A 13,923-nucleotide genomic window follows, 5' to 3' on the forward strand; every position below is an offset into this window, starting at 1 on the left:
TAGTCAGCCCCATCTAGTCAACGTGTTTCGAATGTGGGAGCAATTGGGCAAAAAAAGGGACCGTAATGAGCTAAAAATGGCTACTTCAAAGCAAACTGACTTTTTGGGTGTGAACAAACCAAATTTTGGCAAGGTGAATTCACTCCAGGATAAAAACACCTGCAATATGGAAATCTTTCAAAGTGGCTACTTACTGATCCCAAGAAAGCAGGAAGTGAATAAGTCAATAAAGTCCAGGTGAAGCGGGATGGCTTCCTCCAGCTGGCCGGTCCAGGGCCGGCGTGCTCGGCTGGGCTCAGCTGTACCGAGGCCTCTGAGGACCTGGAAGGTTAATATTTGAAGGAAGGATGGCCCATAAATATGAGCATGGGGACTATTAATTAAATAAGCATTTCTTAAATATTCTCCCGGGGCTGCTGCTTTTGTTTAAAGATGATTGATCGACTACTATTTCTCCAGGCAGGACCATTAGTTTCGTCACCCCGCCACCACCATCCGCCTCCTCCCCTCCTTCCACTCCGTCCCTTCCTGCCAAAGCACCCCCCCCCCGCCGCCTCCCTCCTCTTACCTCTCTTTTTTTTCCCCCCCTCCACGCCCATTTCTCCGCCTTGTCCATGCATCTGCTGTCAACTTGCCTTTCCTCGCTCTCTTTTCATCAGTCGCCGTCCCTGAGACGCTCTCTCCGGAGGCCCATATTTCTCGCGGCCCGTGACAAGCTAATGAGGCCACGCTAAATCCCACCACATCCCAGAGCTACATCTAAAAAGGGAGGCCGGGGCCGCGGCCTCTGCCTGGGCCACGCGGGCTTCTTCGGTTCATCAGTGTTACACATCTGCCACAGAGCAGCCTCCAAAGTCCAACAGCACCCAAGAAGTCATCAGAAAATAGAGATTTCGACGGCACCGGCGCGTAGCTCTTTTGGGCCGCCGCAACGTCAGACACTGGCCGAACCGGGCCACTAAGTCACGATTATTTTCGGCCACCGAATATGGCCCAAAAGTGTATTTTCGGATTCGGACGGACAGATTTGGCTGCGCAACAACCCTGCTGAAACAGGATATTGTGATGACACAAGAAACAAACAGAACCGGCGCACGCTTGACCGGATGAAGGGGCATGAGTCAGGGTTGGCCTCATGTCGCTAGCTTCGGCTAGCCTTAATAGAGTCATACCAGAGGCAGCAGGGCCACGGAATGGCGGCGAGGAACAAGGTCAGTGATACAAAGTGAAGCTTCATCGCCAGATTATTAAGACCAACAACGCGCGGACAACAACTGCATGCTAACGAGAACTTTATTCCTCACAGATGGCACTGGGTCGTAACAACTGTTGCAACGCCGCGCGCGGGTAGCCTCGTTTAAGCTAATGCAACAAATGGCAAGAGATATTTATTTCAGGTTTGTTGCAAAATATGTCTTTACAGAAAACCATCTGCTAAAAAACTTTGGAGACCGCTAACTTCATTTTTTTTTTCAAAAATGGACTTTAGGAATTTATATCTGTGCCCTACATGCGTCCAACGACGACCCGCAAAAAGGAAATCATGCCGGTCGAGTCGCACAGTTTATTTTCGACCGTTACTGGCCGTGTCCTACGTATGACTACAATCACAGTCATTCTTGTCACCGTCAGCGAGAAGTGTGAGGGACAGCAGAAATGTGAACGTCAAATAATGTGGATGCACAAGGAACTGCAGGAAACTGTGGCTGCGTTCAACGTGTGACAGAAATTTCCCTCATCCTTTTCACTAACAGAGGTTGTGTGAGAGAGAATAAACCTGAAAACTCAGATGTGGCTAAGGAACTGCAGGAACGTGTGGCTACTACTGTATATGTCTTACTTGTGGCAACAATTTCCCTCATTCTAATCCACACATAAGAAAATAGAGAGAGAGAGAGAGAGAGAGAGAGAGAGAGAGAGACTAAGAATGTGAAAACTACTGTAATTTGGACAAGGAGTTGCAAGAATTTATGGCCTTGTCCTACATGTGACAACAATCTCCCTCACACTCCTTCATGTGACAACAATACTGCGCATTCTTCTCATGCTTTAAGAGGAAGAGTCAAAGAGAGTTAACGTGAAAATTAAAATGTGGTTGAACAAGGGGCTTCAGGAGTTTACGGCTGCGTCCTACATGTGACAACAATTTCCCTTGGTCTTCTCACACGTCTGGGAACGAATTGTGTTCTGTCTTTAAGGTACCATTACAGTATTTCCTCTCTCTCTCTCTCTCTCTCTCTCTCTGCGGCCTGTCACGCTCGGCTGATTTCTAGCTAGAAGACAGGGATCGGCGGGGGAGCACTGTCTGGCTGAGGTTGACTCACACACGCACACACACGCATGTACACGCGCACACAAATTTGTGCGCACACAAACAAGTCCAAAGTACTATATGTGAGAGTATAATGAAAACATAAAAATAATTTGGGATGCACGAGTGATTATAGGAAACGAGCTGTAGAAATCCATGTGTGTCCTACGAGTGACAACAATCGCATTTATCCCTCATACTTTATGTTAATATGTTGGCCAACACAATCAAATTGCGTTCTGAAGTCAGCATTTTCGCCAACTGTTTCGCCCCACTGTGCCTGTTGTTCTGCCAGTCACTGGCTGTGTTCGACGTGTGAAAACAACCTCCCGTATTTTTCACACTCAGTTAATCATTTTTTGTCCCATTGACGTAACGAGATCGTTTCTCCTCATTCTTTCCAAGAAAGTTGATTCTGATCCTTGACTGTCTTCATATGAAGGAATTCAGCATTAACCTTGGAAAAGAAAAGCAGCAGAAGTCACTTAAGTGCTTTTGTTCCGCATACTAACATTAGCTACAATTGCTGCACAATTTTTTTTTAAGAATGACATTTTTTTTTTTTTTTTCGCTCGTTGGTGGTTAGCCCCGACGATAAAAAAAAATAAGAGCGATGCCAAATGTGAGAAGAGGGCGGCGCGGGATCCCATCGCAGCCCGCTTGCCAACGCTCATTAGCGCGCATTGATCACCCGTAGCCAACGACGTGTTTACCAAACAGTCCGAATGGAGACGGCAAAGCAAACAGGCGGATTGACACGGACGGACAGGCGGATGGAGTGACACTCCGGCGAGGATGAAGAGGAGGAGCAGGAGGAAGAGGAGGAGAGGTGATGGCGTGATAATGGAGGTGGTGGAAAGAAAACACTCCAGGGAGGGTGCACTGGAGGAGGAGGATATGGAGACGATGAGCTCGCACTCCAAGTGTTGGGATGAGCTGCAGGTGAAGCAGGTGAACGGGCGTGTGTGTCTGCGTGTGTGCGTGTGTCAGGGAGGGTGGAGGTGGGAGAAGATGGGGTGGTGTTGTGTGTGTGTGTGTGTGTGTGTGTGTGTGTGTGTGTGTGTGTGTGTGTGAGGGAGGCTGCATATTAAAAATGCAGCAGTGGGGAGCAGGCCGGGGATTCACAGTAATTAGATGACAAAACGGCAGCGGGCTGGAGATGAGAGAGAGGGGTCACACACAATGCCACTGCCGCCGGGTAATTTGTAAGTGTCAATCACCAGCCTGCCGAGGGGAAAAGGGAAAAATGGGGGGGGGGGGGGGGGGGGGCTGTTCAGTGCGGAGGGGATGAGGACGGGTGTTTTGGCGTCTGGAGATAGAGGCGGTGTATGAGGCTGAAGATGGCGAGGAAATGGAAAGTCACCAGAGTGAAATGGGAAAAGATGGATGGAAGAAGGCAAAAATCACTGCTGGGTGATTACTGTCAGGACTACGCGCTCGCACATGATGTCATGCCACATCGCCAAAGATACCGCGGTGCCAGTATTGAGTTGGGTGTGCAACAAAAACACATTTGTCCGAGTTTGTAATGTTAATAGTTGGGTCAGCGCAATGGAGTCAAACGTTAAAGTTGAGTTATGTACTTGGTTTATGTTGGCTTGACCAAAACGCGACAGTTTCCTCTTGTTCTGTAAGTTAGTGGCTGCTTCCTATAAGTGACAGCAATCTCCTGTATTTTTTTTGGGGGGGTTGGACAACTGCAACCGCAGTAATCAACGATTAAGACCATCTGAGATTTGGATTTTGAGGTGGAAAAAAAATCCCAATGGAAATAAAGCAAATAGAAATAATATGTTGCAAATTTTCATTCTAAAGACAATCTAGATGTATCATAAATGACATACTAGCGTAAACATAAGTAAACTTCTGTGTATTAAAACAGGGGTGGGAAAACCTTTGATTTTTTAAAAAAATGTATTAAAATGTGTATGTAAAATACATGAAACATTTTCTTTTTTTTTTTATAATCAAATAATTCACATTCAATTTTCTTATTTATAATTAACTGATTACAATGGTCAACACGCATTTTGGTACCAAGAATGTTTCAACGTTTTTTCCAAACTGACTCTAGCTTTTCAGATATTCCATCATTTTGTTTTTAAAAAAGTGCTACTAATACACAAGTTTTCACATTGGTATTCTCTTTGTGCTACAACTTATAAGGCAAGGCTTGTCTGTCTCCTCAGGTATTTTCATTTTTGATGTGATACCGTGAAAGACAGCAAACATTATGGCAGAGAGCCTTCTATATGTAAATCATGTTTCATGTGAAAATAAAGCAACAATTCTGAAAATTAGGCAATATAAGCAGTAAACAAATGCAAAAACAAATGACAAGTAACAAAGTACATTTTGTCATCTGTCAAAGCATATTAATTATCAATTTAAAAAAACCCATCTCAACAGCCAATTCAAAGATAAAGGCATGAAGAGTAAATAGAATAAATAAATAGATTGAATGAATAAATAGATTTTAAAAAAATAATTTGAGGTTGAAAAATGCAACAAACAAAAGACTAAATCCTATTTTCATTGATTTTCTTAGAAGTAATTTAACAATTAGTTAATAAAATAAAGTGCATTCATCAAATTGTTTATTTCACTAATTATTTTGAATTTACAATAAATCAATAAAACATTTAATGAGATAAATGAATAAAATGATGAAATGGATACATAAATGATGCAGCTTTGGTGGAAAAACTGATAAAAATAATGTAACAAGCATTAAAGGACGGAGCAGGACGCAGGGGGCTCCTGTGCCGCATTTTGCCTACCCTCACTTAAAAAACATTCCCCCCCCCCCATATGAATTGAACATAATCTAGTGTGTGTGCATGCGCAGAAATAAGTCAAGCATTGACGACATGTTTGGAGGCAGGTCGGGGGGGTATATGCAAATATTGGTAGCACGACAGCCTTAGCTGGGGTGACAGACAGGTGAATGTGTACGCCAGGACGTCGACTACAATGGGGGTCGTCGCCGGCGCCGACGCTGGCCCGCTACCAGCGCGGCGGTGTAGACAATGCCAGCAGACGACACAATGGGCGAGCCAACACGAGCCGACACGCACACGCGCGCTGCACACGTGCACTCATGCATGCATAAACGCCGCGGCGTGCAAGCATGTGGCAGAAAAATGTAGATAATCTGTCTTTACACATGCAGAGGAGTCAGGGCACTGACATGACATAACACAACAATGCTGATATTTGGCCCATTCCTCAAAAGGGGGGACGGCGTGTTGGGAAGTGTCCTCAGGTGAAGAGATGCTTTGCTGGTCCTCGGAGCGTAATGATTGCAAATGACTTTGGAACGGAGGGGTCGGTCGGACAGGGATGACTTAAATGTCTTGTCACATTTTTAAGGGTGAGCTTTCCAGCGGTATAATCCGCTTCGGTCGGCGACGAAGGGAAGTGTCAGACTTGGGTATTGGGCTGTTTTGGCGATCAGCAGATTATTATGCATTTAAAAAAAATACCTCTTTCAATTAACTTCACGGGAAAGGTTATGCCAACATAATTTCTAATTGTTAATTCAACTAAATTAAGGGGATTGGATCCAAACTTCATTTACCTGCGTTAAACCAATTGAATTTATTCATGGTACTACAGTTTACTTATAGGTTTGGTCTATTAAAAATAACCCAGGTGAAATCCTCACGAAAAAACAATTGGGTGTATTCAATTATCTTAACATGGATATGTTTGTAACGTGAGAGCGAACCAGAGTACTCAACCTACGCAGGGAAGGGAGAAGATGCTCACCGTGCGCAGGAAGGCTCGACCCCGGATTTGAACCCACGACCTCAGAACTGTGAGTCGGATCTGCTCACCACTTAATCCGCGCCACACGTAACGTTGCCACCGCAAACTGCACATTTGCCAAGTTTTCCACCACGGTTCCCCGTGATGACGTCTCAGCATATGAACGTGCTTGCACTATGCACTTATTAATTACCAATGACACGTTAGGTTTTAAGTAAATGAAACAGGCAGACAATATCTTTTTTTTTTTTTTAAAGTATAGTTGATATTTTTGAATGAAAATGGGATTAATTCCATTTATTTATTTACTGTCTCATTTTGTTCATTTCGGAAGTCTGTGGGCTGTCAGGGTTAGAGAATTTCCACCAAGACCAAAATATCAACAAACTTTCCAACAGTGCCTCTCGCATCTTTCTACCACACAGGAAGGTATCAAAGCTGAGGATCTGATACACTTTACAGCTAGCAAAACCTAGATGTTGTTCTTGTAATTAACAATTTGAAAATGAAGGCAAACATTTCGACAACAAAATCTGAAAAAGGAGTTTTAATTGCATTTTATCTCTCTGTGCCATCAATTTGCATTTCATATGCGGAACAAGAACCAGTGTCTGATCACTAAACTGGAGGTGTTCTCATTTTGGAGAGTTAAACGCAGCAATTAGAAGCAATGAAAAGCGTCACAGTGGAAAAAAAACAAACAAACACAAAAGAAAGTGTGCAAATTAACGAGACAAAGACAGCAACCAAACCGCCTTTGGCTTAATTAATAGGAATTTGGAGACATGTCACACATACACACGCACGTACGCACGCGCAAATGCATGCATATACACACACACGCACACGCGCACGCAGCAAGTAGAAATGATGACAATTCTCAGATTATTATTTTGTTGCCAATTAGCGGCTAATCATTGAGCGCGCAGACTGTTTGCTCGTCTTCGCAGCTCCGACATGCATTCATGTTGGAGCAACAATGCATTGCCTACAAAAATGTTATTTATATACAGACTGAATGAAGCTATTGTGCTAAGCTAAACAAAGTCTATTGTTGAGAGTAGCCTTCACAGTCAACGAACACTATACCAGAGGTGGAAGAGTCAAATGCAATTTAAGTCGGCAATTTTAGGACTTGGGATATGCTTTATTTATTCCAAAAAAAAAAAAAAAAAAAAAAAAAAAGATGAAAGACTCGATTTGACTTTGACGTTTTTGTTTTTTGTCCCATTGTACTGTAGTGCACGCAAACTTGGCAACCCATGGGTATGCCATGAGACGGAGTGCAAAGGCCACCTCAGCAAGCAACTGGCAAGAGCTCCAAAGACGATGATTACACTTGGGTTCAAGGATCAAGAAAACGGGAATGGCAACATGCAAGATTTGCAACGCAAAGATAAGAGACGTGACCCCAACGGTATATACCGTCATCCGTCACTATAAAACCCACGAGAAAGCCAAGCTACGTTAACTTTACAATTTAGATAAGGGATAGCTGGTCAAACATTAACTAAGTGCCAGGCTAGTTATGCGTTTAATTGAGAAGACAATTAAGTAAAAGTCAATTTGGAGAATGGTTTGGAACCATAAAAAAAAAAAAATTAAAATAAAAATAAAAAATAAATTTGAATGTTTTAGTACTAATGGAAGTAACAGACACAAAGTGCAAAGTTGCTAATACACAAATGTGGCTGTGAAAGATTGTATAACTCGACTTGTAACTTGCTTTACACATGTAATGATGTGATTTTGATGTTTTAAGTGAATTCCAAAAGTGCAACATACACAGTCTGAAAAAGATGCCTCTAGACCGGGGGTCGGCAACCCGCGGCTCTGGAGCCACATGCGGCTCTTTCGTCCTTATGGTGCGGCTCTGCGTGGCTCGGGAAAATAAATTACAAGTGTCCGCTTGAAGAATCCGCCATAAGTACACACGGATCGCTCGTCCCCTCACTCCTCTCTCACCCGCGCACCCCTCCCATCCAGCGAGTCGTGTGATGCATTCAGGATCCTCGGAAACAACACAACTTAGCAAAACACACCCACAACCACAACACAGATAAGGCAATTCGTTACAGTAGGTTATTTGTCTCAAAAAGGTGAATAATGTCATCTTATTAAGTCAGGTTTAACTTCTTCCGACCTTGTGAAATTTTGGGATCAGCATTCACCGTCGTTTGACAGCACTTGACGTGTCAGGAGGCAGCCGGCGTGCGCGGCTGCCTGCTGACAAGCCTGCTGCCAACGAAGCCAAAACTGCACAATATCTGAACAAAGTAAGTATCTCATTTGTGTGTGTTTGTTTGTTTAATTGTAGTTGTAAATTTTAAGATTATTCTGACCCCTAAATATGAAAATAAAATTATATATCGTCGCCGTCGGCGGCGCAAGTCCAAATATGGTAAAATTCTTTTTTTTTCGCAAATCGATTCTAATGGTCCGTCCCTACTTCGTCTGTAATTTTTATGCAATTTTAGCTCATTTAAAGCGGTGAAATTAGCAAATACTCAAATAAAGCACAATTTCACTGCCATGGAAGGTGGCGTAATGGCCGCCCTGAGTAGTGCCTTGTTTTCCTTTTTTTTTTTTTCTTTAGAAAAAGTGAAATAGTAAGGTTCACTAGATTACATTGGCTTGTTTGTTTAATATGGATCGATGAGATGTTTCGTTCCAAAAAGACCCCCCCTCAAATCGTGTGTCGTGAGGTAAGTCTGTTTCATTTCATTATTCTGTTAGCGCCGAATAAGCTAATATCTTCATTTCTGATGTCAAAAAGTGTCTGCGGCTCCCAGTGTTTTCTTTTCCGTGGAAACCGGGTCGAAATGGCTCTTTGAGTGTAAAAGGTTGCCGACCCCTGCTCTCGACTATATTCTCAGATAAATAAGCAATTTGTTCTTGAGAAAAACAGAACTATTTCATAATAACTTTACTTTTATTCTCTATAAACAATGACTTTATTCAGAAAGGATAACAGATTTATGGGACAAATGCAGGGAGCCCGCCCGGTCTGAGAACTATTGTGCCAAGGTACTTCAGTGACTCCATCTACCAGAAACAAACCCATTGTGTTTTAACATGCGTAACCAACAAAAATCATTCTGATTCCGACTTTAGGACGCATCTCTCGGATCCTAACATTTGTGTGTGTGTGCGCGCGTGTACTGCCGAGGGGGTTTTGCCAGCGAGTGTGAACTCCATTGGTCCCCACATCTGCCGCTAACAGACGGAGCCAACAGCCTCTCGCGAATAAAGCGGATAAATAAATAAGGCTTAAGGAGGCCGTGTTTACCTGCTTGGGTTCTGTCTATTTGAGCCGCTTACAATGCCAGCGGGGGGGATCTGGTCCGATATGTGTGGATGTTAGATATTGCCGCAACAATGTGTACTCCTTTCACGCGGCCGACGTGCTATGACCCATTCAAATAAGGACACGCGCGATGTGATGTGTGTTAAACTTAACAGCGCTGTTCGGGCTTTCTGTTATTGCATTTAAAACAGCCACCTCTGATATCACCAAATTCCCAGGTCAACTTCATCCATTGCGCCCGTTCTGTGTTGGTACACAAAATATTGTCAGAGGAAAAAAAGCTCTCTTACAGTTCCTCCAAAATCGACACATCACAGCAGTAACATGGATTTGTCTGTGCTCCAACGGTGTATTTTCACACAGCTAAGACAGAATCTGATGTTTAACACAAAACACGCCGGCTTTCCACTATCCTCTTTCGCACAGCCGCCATCCTGCCTCTGCTGCAACCTCCAAAGCTGGAAAATTGGCATACTGCTATACTTATTCCAGCATCTGTACTATATGTCGAACCAGAAAATTGCCACATCAGTACATTTCACACAGAACAGCGATGCGGCGAAAAGACCAGCGTGAATAAAGCCAGATTAGTAAAAGGAGCTAGTGATGAAACAACCACCGACTAGCCTCTGTTACTATCGCCACAGCCAGAAAAATTTGTGCGTCACGTTCGTCCACCGTGTCTCCGTGTTGATACCTTTACTCAGAATGCCGACAAATAAAGCCAGCTTTGACTGGCACACTGTTTACTTGTCACTCACACAGAAATTTGCAGTAAAACTGACAAAAAAAATAAAGGGAATAAAACATTGGATATTTAAACACCAAAATGATCAACCATTTATTAATAACCATTATTTTGTCCCCCAAAAAAAGGCTGCTATCTTAATGCTAACATGGAAGGTGAAATAGATGTTACAGTCATAATAAACCTTCAAACAACTGCTACTTTCCCACAAGCAAGCAGAAACACATATAAGCAGAGCGTACAACAACTTTTATAGCCATATATTCTCACTGCTCAGTGGGAACTGTTCAACCATTATCGGAGATTAGTTGGAGACCTTTTCTGCCCTTGCTTCTTGCTCTTAATTACGCTGCTGCATCTAGTAGACCTTAGAGCTGCGTGGCATGCTGCGGCACAACATGACAATTGAAGCACACAACTCTAAATTCGGACTTAATCTGTGCTATAGCAGAATAGCACTGGATCTCCTTTCACACAGCCGACATCTCAGCTTTGTTACTACAGCCAAACCCAGACAAAAAATAACGGTGGAACACCATGGTCCAGCATATTTTGTGTTGGCACCAGTCACACAGAATAGTGAAAGAGGCTAGTAATGATACTTTGTATATATATATTTTTTTTTTGTGTGGATAAAATGTGATGTATATAGAATTAAAATGACAAAGCAGCATTTATATTTATATATAAGGGGAGTAACAAAAACAAATTTACATCATGTGAGTGCACCAAACTGAATCACTTTGAAAGATAACGAGATACGTCTGGAATCGTGTTTTATTCGAGAGAGATATCTTAGAAGGAACTGGCACATTTACAGTCCTGAAAAGTTCATTCAAATGAATGAAAAACAAAAATTAATTAAAGTAAGAAAAGTAAAATGATAACAAAATGTCATTGCATCATACTGTCTCAAACTAAGTCGTATCTTATCGAATCCAATTGTAATCCCACTGGGTCACTGAATCGTTCCACTTTCAAATGGAACCGTCCTTGAATCATTTCGCACCCTACGTATCGAAAACCGCATAGAATGCATCTCCCCTAATATATAAACACACGCACACACACAATGGGGATGGTAAGTTATATACGTACATATACATACATAAATATAAATATATATATATATATACACACATGAATATATATATATATATATATATTATATATATACATATATACACACATAAATATATATATATATATATACACACACATAAATATATATATATACAAATATATATACATACATATATATGGATGTATACACATATACATATATACATACATATATTCATATACACATACATATATGTTTATTTATATATACATACAAATATATATACATACATATATATACACATATAAACATACATATACACATATGTATATATTTATACATATATGTATATATTTATACATATATACATATATATACAAATATATATACATACATATACATACATACATATATATGGATGTATACACATATACATATATACATATACACATATACATACATACATATACATACATACATATATTGGATGTATACACATATACATATATACACATACACATATATACATATATATATACACATATATACATATATACACATATATGTATATATATATATATACATACATACATATATTGGATGTATACACATATACATATATACATATACATATATACACATACATATATACACATATATATATATATATATATATATATATACATACATATATATACCTATATATATATACATACATATATACCTATATATCTATATACATATATATATACACATATACATATATATATATACACATATATATACACATATACACATATATATACACATATACACATATGTATACATATATATACACATATATATATATACACACATATATATATGCACATATATATATACACATATATATATATACACATATATATATATATATACACATATATATATATACACATATATATACACACATATATATACACATAACTATATATATATGTATAAATAAATACACTCTGACTCACACAGGAGCGGATAAAGACAGTAGGGACAGCGGACGGTGTAGGGCCCCCCTCCCCAATCCTCCGCAAGATGGAGCGAGACTGCCTGCACACACTGTCAAGGCAGTTAATATAAGCGCTGCAGATAAGGCGGCGCAGACAAACACTGACCAAATCAGCCATTTCAGCAGCCAGCGCGCCAACTGTCAGTCAGCCTGAGAGACACAGCAACAATCAGCACTCGGCCGGCTGATAAGAGCTCGGCCGGCCGGGCGCGGGAAATAGCCAATCTGCAGGCGGGCCCTTGCGAGGAGGATGGAGGATGGAAGGATGAAGGGGGGGGGGGGGGGGGTGGTGGGGGGAAGCACTGAGCAAGAAAACAAGATTCCTATACACTCGGGTGCACACAGGGAACACTACACACAAACCGACTAACCACAATATTAGGCACACCTGCACAATATAATAGATTGATGCCCGACTACACTTGTTCCTCGAAGTATCTACATAACGCTTGTAATCTGTCTATTATGATATTCTTAAAGACAGCCTATAGGAGACATTGCATGCTTTTCAGATTATTTTGATTTTCAAGCCATTTTGACTGTGTTGAAGGACTACAAGATTGAATTTGTCATATATTTATTTTTTCAAATATCTTTTAATGGTCTTTGAACATGCGCACCACCAGGAAAATAAAATATAGATATTTTTTATTGTAAATTTGTGGTGTGGAACTGTGGACCAGTATGAGAAATTGCTATAACTCAATACCATTTCATTTTGAATAGTTTCTTTTTTCATTTGAATTCATTTCATTTTTATTTTTCAAGACACAGAAGATATTGTAGCGGTTAGTTTGAGGTAGATTTTAATTAAAAAATAATTTCTTCAAATCATGATTTCATTCATTTTGTTATTATTAGTACTAATCATTATTATCATTACTATAATGATAATCTTCTTTATTAGGTACAACACTCTGTTACAGCTGCAGGACCATATCGGTCGGCCTGTTCTCAAAACAGCTCACTAGTGGTGGGACGGAGTGATTTCCTAGGAATATTGCAGAAGCGATTGTTTGAAAACGTAAACACGTGTGGAGATTTAGAGAAACGGGACTAATACAGTTGTGATGATTGTTGTTGTGCCCATTGTTCTCGTCCTTTTTGATGGGACTTATAGATATGTTTCTTACCTAGTTAAATCATTTGGATTGTGGGAAATCACAAGATATCAAGCTTCAAAGAGATTAATATCATTAATAATAACTTAATTATACTAAATTAAGTAAATTGGTTAGTTCAGAGGTGTGTATAAAACTGGTAGCCCTTCACATTAATCAGTACCAGAGATGTAGCTCTCCAAAAACATTGGGCCAAGTGGATTGGACTATTTTTATAGTTTGAAAATGGATTAAAAGAGATTGGCACAAAATGTCCTTAGAGGACCTCAGCTGCGATATCAATATTCGATAGTTTATCGACGTTGACACAATACACAACAAAATGGTGTCATCTTGTTGCTTATTTTAGGCAACGTGTCAAAGCGCTTACGTTAACGATTTGAAACCCTCATTCTTTAACGTACCGCCTCGCTTGCCTCGCACAATATGGCCGAGGCGCGCAGTTTGGTCGTCTGTATTGATTAATGGTGCATATAGTGTGCGGACGCATGCATGCACGTACACGCACACACACACACTGATAGCGCTCCCTATTTAATGGAAGAGTGAAATTCCCT

This window comes from Filicampus tigris, chromosome 15 (assembly GCF_054856515.1).
Source record: "Filicampus tigris isolate MCC_2025a chromosome 15, RoL_Ftig_1.0, whole genome shotgun sequence".
Taxonomy (NCBI): domain Eukaryota; kingdom Metazoa; phylum Chordata; class Actinopteri; order Syngnathiformes; family Syngnathidae; genus Filicampus; species Filicampus tigris.